This window comes from Lissotriton vulgaris, chromosome 12 (assembly GCF_964263255.1).
Source record: "Lissotriton vulgaris chromosome 12, aLisVul1.2, whole genome shotgun sequence".
Taxonomy (NCBI): domain Eukaryota; kingdom Metazoa; phylum Chordata; class Amphibia; order Caudata; family Salamandridae; genus Lissotriton; species Lissotriton vulgaris.
Window position 1 is genome coordinate 263,634,710 of NC_141700.1, and position 6,843 is coordinate 263,641,552.

The window sequence follows — 6,843 nt, forward strand, 5'->3', positions numbered from 1 at the left end:
TTTCATTCTGAGTCACTTTTTGGCCATGAAAACTAATTACAAATTACTTGGCTGAAATATATTAAACTTAGTTTTACAAAAATGGGTGTCCCAGAATACTTTTCTAGTCCAGAATGCCTTGAAGGTTTCTCATCTAGTCGAATTAAAGGAATTGTATATAACCATGTAAATTCTCTCTTTTCAGCCTGCACCTTATTTGCAGATAATTCAAAGGCAACATTTTTTGTTGACAAGGCTTCATCTTCAAAACTTCCATTTTTTGATAGCTTTCCCAGAACAGGGTGTTTGGTTTCCATCTCTTCCTCCTTGTCCCTGTGATGGTCTACCACAGCATTCCTCCAAGCATTTTATTTAGCTCTCTTTATATCACACAGAGAAGGCAGTTTTTCCGCCATGTATTTTTAACATTGGGAACAAGTTCCAATGAACAGGCACTGGGCTACCTTTATGAGTCGGGTACCCCAGAAGTTATGTATGCCGCTCTGAACTATATTTTAAGAACTGTAAAGATTTGCAACATGGACCCGATTTTTCATTCTTGTGTACTGTTGTAAATGTGTACTATTTGGGGTAATATTTACGAGGAGCTCATAATGTTTCGCACGAATTTTGTAAAGTCTCCCTATTTTATCCTTAAAAATATTTATGTTTGGTATAATGTTGATAATAAAGATATTTTACATGTGAACATTTTTATCTTTACTTTTATGGTTTTATGTAAAAAAACAGATAAAGATTTTGATGATGATGAATACCAGGGTGCTGAAGGCCTTGGCTTGCATTTTTCTGTTTTAATTGAGGCATGGGAGTGCACATAGTTTTCTAAAAAAGTGTTGAAGTGGTTTAGAAGATTATTAGAGCTGAAAGGGTGAAAGAGGAGTTCAAGCATTAGGTTGTCAATGGAGAAGTCGTTGAAGGATCTGAAGGTTGGTCTTCTCTTTTGTGTTGACCTGTTTGCTAGTAGGCCGCTAAGCAGGGCGATATGGATGGAGAAGAGGTTGATCCAGTCCAGGGGTATGGGTGGTTTTCACTGGATTGTTAGTGATGTTGAGAAGACAAGGTTGAGGATGGGGCCTTTGGAGCGTTTAGGTGGTGTGATATCCTGTACCATGCTAAGTGTGTTGATAAGACTTGGAGGATGGTGTTGCTTGTTTTTGTTAGCTTAAGTGGTCTGAGAGGTTTCTAAGTCGTCTGAGAGGGTGGGCTGGCCATATCTGATAAACGAGGTGGAGAGGAGGTCTGAGAATTCCTCAATGGTACCACCAGCGGTTCATGGTGCTATGGTGATGCTCAACTTTTAATGGTAACCTTCTAAATGCCAGGATGGACCAGCAAACCACAAAGTTCACACTAATAAATGCCTCAATAAAAACAGCAACAATTTGTTCCTCGATCCCCTGTAAATCTGCTTCTAAAAAGCCAAAATAAATGTATTCCAAAAGTTTCTCTCACCAATGTCCCCATAAACATAAAAGGCAACAACATGCCAAAACGAAAAACATGCCTCACATACCATCTGGCTGATCGCAATGCTATGGTTAAGAACAATGATAATTAATGTTCCTATGATTTTAGGATTGGACAGCCTGCACCAATCATGCTCACCTATTCTCCCGGTCGTCATCAGATTTCACTGGCATTTACACCTAGTATCAAAGCCAGTCATACTGCATGTAATCTGGGTCAAAATTACTGTTGTTGATGCTGGATCTTTATGTTCTAAACAGACTTTACTACTAATAGAATTCCTCATACTGATGGGTGGCAGATGGAGGCGGCTTCCGAACTCATATGGGTGCGAAGAGGCATGACGGCTGGTCAGAAGCCACCTACATAACATCAATGTAATCGGAAGTATGCAGACTTGGTCCCAAAAGCTCTGTTTCGGGGGTCCCAAAAGCTCCGTTTCGGGTTTCAGAACGGAAAAAAAATATTGAAGCATTTTATATGATCTCCCTAAATGGGTTTTACAGAGAAGATGTCAGAAATAAACACTCACACCTAGCTGCCAGATTCAGCGGTTCATTAAGGGAAACGCTACATAATCCTAAGTATCACTTCACAAGTGGACCTAGAGGTCTACAGAGATAGTGACAACATTTAAAACAAATCATTTACAAATAATCAAGGAAGTTTTCAATTATCGAAAGCAGCAAGTTAAATCAACATATGCGATGACCGGTGCTAAAGTAAAATTATACTAATGACAGTTGAATAACATTCAACATAAACAAGCATTGGAAATGCAATAGGTCTCGCATTAGGAAAGTTCGAGCAATTGGTATTGTAAAGGACACTTTTTTTATTTATGTGTTGGTTTTGAAAATAGCAAAAGTAATAGCTTTGTCAGTTACAATGTCAATAGTTTTAACTTTCGCAAATGTGACACCTATAGCATTTGTAATGCAATGTGTGTTGTCTTTACGTGACTTAGATGTATTGATATTGCAAATAACAATGGCTTTTAATTTTGTAAATAATTAATACTTAAATAAAATGTATTGTAATTTATAATGGCAATAGCTTAAACGTTTGTAAATTAATTTTGTGAAGATTATGTTCAGTGTATTTTATTGTGACGAAAATCCAAGAACATTGCATTTGCACCTGGTGGTGGATGTGGTGGTGGTGGGTGTGGTGGTGGGTGTGGTGGATGTGGTGGTGGATGCGGTGGTGGTGGATGTGGTGGTGGTGGATGTGGTGGTGGTGGTGGATGTGGATGTCATGGTGGATGTGGAGGTGATGGTGGATGTGGTGGATGTGGTGGTGGATGCAGTGGTGGTGGTGGATGCGGTGGATGTGGTGGTGGATGCGGTGGGTGAAACTGAAAGTAGGATACCTCTTTTCAGGTTTGTAATAGGACGTTTTAACATACAACACATGGGGCCAGTGTTTACATAGGAAAGGCAGAGTTAGCTGATTACATACTGATGTCGGAGAAACTGAAAATAATCACCTGGTGCTGAGTGACGTTACCTTTTTTTGGTAGTGTAACTTTAAATTCCATATTACAAGTCCAGGATTACAAGACCTAGTAGGCAAGGAAATAGAAATGGACTACTTACTTGTACTTGAAACTAAACAACCTAAGCTGTGTAAAATTGCATCCGAGTACTCCATGAATTGGATGCAAAATACAGAGTGCTCACATTTCCTAGACTCAACAAATGATAAGCAGTGGGCAACTATGCCACTAGACCACATCTTCAATTGTAATGCCATATAAATAATTCCACTTAAACACCGCTTGTGCCGAAGGCAGAATAAACAGACATCATAGTAACCACCTTGAACATCAAGCAAATCTAAAAGAGAGCATGCGTGTTTCTCCCAACGTGAAAAACTTGCCTCACTTTCCTTCGAGATTCGCTATTTTTAGCCTGAAATTACAAAAAATGCGCCGTCCGCATAAAACTCAAAAAGGCTGTGGTACCGTGATTTCATTGCTGCCCTGAATTCAATGCGGCTGAAATGAAAAACGTCAGGGCTCGAAGGGAGCGTGTTCCTATTTGCTCCCGAGTTTCTTTGGAGAGGGGCAGTTTGGTAATTTCGCAACAGGACTAACAGTTGGGAACTTCAACTAAATAATAAAACAGGTACCGAAATACATCAGTAAAGCAGATACTCCTTACTGGCACGAGACCTAGAAACAACACTTTGAAAATAAATAAATCTGGTGTCCTTGAGCGAAGTCCCCAACCGACCCAGCTGCTGAAGTAAGAGGTTGATGCTCTGTGGCAGCACGGCCCGGGATTGGCTGATATTTTCATTGCAATCTCCAAGTGGAGAGGAATCTGCGTTAGCAGCTACAGACAGCGCGCGGGAGTGAGGCAAAGCGGTTCCACAATGAAGTCTAGCGTGAACAGAATCATTCTACAAACCAGTAAGAACTCTGCTTTGCCGTGTTACCATAACAAAGAGCTCGCCGGGCTCTTAAAGAGGCAGAACTTTCATTTACGGTCTAGCGACTGAAAACAGCTCGACCAAAAAAACACAGTGGAGCCGTCGCCCTAAAAGTAGTGTGTCGTCGAAAATTATTATTTGTGTCTATAAATTAGGATGGTTAACTCTAATCGTCTCTGCATCGAATAAGGCATGCAGAGTCTGTAAGAGAGAGAGTGGGGAGGAGAGTAGGAGGAGGAGGGGGGAGGAAAGTAGGAGGAGGAGGGGGGAGGAGAGTAGGGGAGGCACGGCCTAGCGGCTGTGCAACCAAGAAGTGAGGGGGCGGAGCTGGGGGAGGCTGTGAGAGAGAGAGTGGGCAAGGCAGGCGGCTGGGGGCATGTGCACGCGCTTTTAAGCTCAATGCGCATGCGCATTGAGCTTAAATTTCACGGGCACTGCAAGTAATCGCCACGATTCCTTGCAAGTTGGTTAAAGAGTGTTTAAGCCCCCATAGTCTCGCAAGCTCGATGCGCATCAAAAGGCGAGACCTAAAAATTGTTTTTGCCACTTAATATTACTATCTAACTCAATGATAATCAATTTATCATGAAACACTACATGAAAGCTTGCAAAATTCAACAAGCATTGGCATAGCCAATAGGTCTCGCCTTTGGGACCTTATAAGTGTTTAGTCATGCAGCAGTTGATGTTGTTGCAGCAAGGATATTGCGCTGCATAACTAAATCCTTATAGGTCCCAAAAGCGAGACCTATTGGCTACGCCAATGCTTGTTTTATTTTTGTGGCACTTACTGGGATGAGGCCTTCACTTAGGAAGGTGTGCGGCCAAATGTTCTTATCCCTGCGTTTCTTTACTTTTTTTTCCCGGTACCTTTGAGATAAAGAGGATCCGGACTACGTGACCTTAAGGAGTTCAAGACAGGAGCCAAGTGTACACCTGACTTACCTGCTGGCCCAGACTGTGATTAGTACAACGTTATAGATATACCTGTGTTATTGGTGACTCAATATCCCTGTCCACCATTCCATAAGGATTTTGAATATTCTATTCGTTTTTTTTTAATTTAAACTTTATTGTTTAGTTAATTAAAACCATAACAATTTGATGTATTTCGCACACACATTATAAAAGTTTGTAAATTATCACTTAAAAAGGATTAAAAACATTTTATAAGAACAAGAATTAAGAGTCAATGTTTTTCCAGATTATTAACAGTTGGGATCTTCGTGTTGTTTAAGATATTTCTCAAATGCTTGCAAGAACTTCACCAACTTTTCGGTTAATAAACACCACTGACCTATGTCCTGGGTCGCGTGTCTTTGAGAGAGAGAGACATTCTTCCCGCCTCTACCCCAAGAGTACCTCCTGAGCCAAGGAAGCTTACACACCTCTATGCTGATGACACCCAACCCTATCTAAAGGTGTCCTCTACACTCAACATTTCAATCCTCGCCGCCGCCCTCAACTCCATCCAATAATGGATGACGTCTCATCATCTAATTCTGAATCAGTCTAAAACCGAATTCCTTCTTATCTCAACCTCTAACTCTCAGTCACCTATTCAATCATGGATGAATAGTCTAAACATTCTTAACAACAAACCTAACATTGTTAACAGTGCCAAATCCCTAGGTGTTACGACTCACCCTCCATTCCCAAATCAACACCATGGCCAAGAATGCAAACTTCCAACTGCGCCCTCTGTGGGGGATTCGGAGTTTCATTCCTGAGAAAGACCTGAAAACTTTGGTTCAATCTTTGGTACCCTCCAGACTGGGCAACTGCAATTTTCTCCTTGCAGGTTTTGCCAAAACCCACCTATCTCCTCTAAAGTACATCCTCCATTCAGCAGCGCGTTTCGTCTATGTGGCCAAAAGAAACAACCATTTTACACCCACATAGATTTCTCTTCGATAGCTTCCCATTGAAGCTGGGTCAATATACAAGACTGCTTGCATCACCCACAAAGCCATACACACTTCCACCCCTCGCTACTTGGCCAGCAAACTCGAAGTATCAGGCAACTCCAGAACTTCATGCAATGTTGAAATTCTACTGTCTGAACCTCCAACTTACAAAAGGGCTAGACTTATGGCCAAACCTTCGTACCACCACGTCTTTCCGGATTTTCAAAACAGATCCTAAACCTCTTCTCTTCCAAAGACACATCGATCAATAACTCTCACTGCCAAGCTCCCAATTGGGTACACGCCCCCTCATCCCAGCTCATGGCGCTAATTGTTCATGAGACTCACAAGAGCTTCTATGATCCTCTGTATCCATTTTGTAAATATGTATGGAGTATTAGTGTAACCCTAATCGCTCTACCTTTTCTTAAGAAGTGAATTTGTAACTCTCACCACGAGTTAACTGGTGTACATATAAGTAGTGATACCTACTACCTTATTACACTCTTTCCTTATGTAATTTACTTCGCTCAGACTCTGCGATCTCTGCCGAATTAACAACTAACCGCAGGATGGAAAAAATGCTCCTTCTTGGCACTCAGGTCAACAGTAACTTTCTGTATACCCGACGGGCTACTAACACTTGCCTCTTTTCCACAAATTACTACTAGCAAATATAGAAATATAATATATGTTTCTTCTCATGGATTTCCTCGTCCCAATTATATCTATTTTACCTTTTTTTGCCCCCTCCTCGGATCTGTTCCCGGTGCCCCAGCCGCACAGTCCACACGACCTCAGAACAACACACGCGCTCATTGGCTGATCCCTAACAACGACTTCACAACAAAACTCGCATTAGGTCCCGCCTCCACGCCTGGTTTGCCAGCCAATAGCCGCCAGTATCACGGTCTTTAGGCCGCTGCCCAATCCTGTTGCTCGTCTGCATCTACTTTTACACCCAATCCCGTGTACTTAGTCTGATCACTAGTCACTCTTCCACCAATCATCACGTTCTTTCATCTCTGCGGCG

The 6,843-nt window shown here is 41.8% G+C and overlaps 1 protein-coding gene across 3 annotated transcripts in view; it reads right to left on the minus strand.

Annotated features, from left to right (window-relative positions):
- Positions 1 to 6,634, minus strand: part of KATNB1 (katanin regulatory subunit B1) — a 633,244-nt gene extending 626,610 nt beyond the window's left edge. For 2 of the 3 annotated variants that reach the window (XM_086945005.1, XM_086945004.1), the window contains exon 1: positions 6,548 to 6,617. The gene's annotated coding sequence lies outside the window, so the exon portion shown is untranslated. Of the gene's footprint in view, positions 1 to 6,547 lie in introns of all 3 variants that reach the window. The other variant, XM_086945006.1, reaches the window with a different exon arrangement.
- Positions 6,635 to 6,843: the final 209 nt, after the last annotated feature.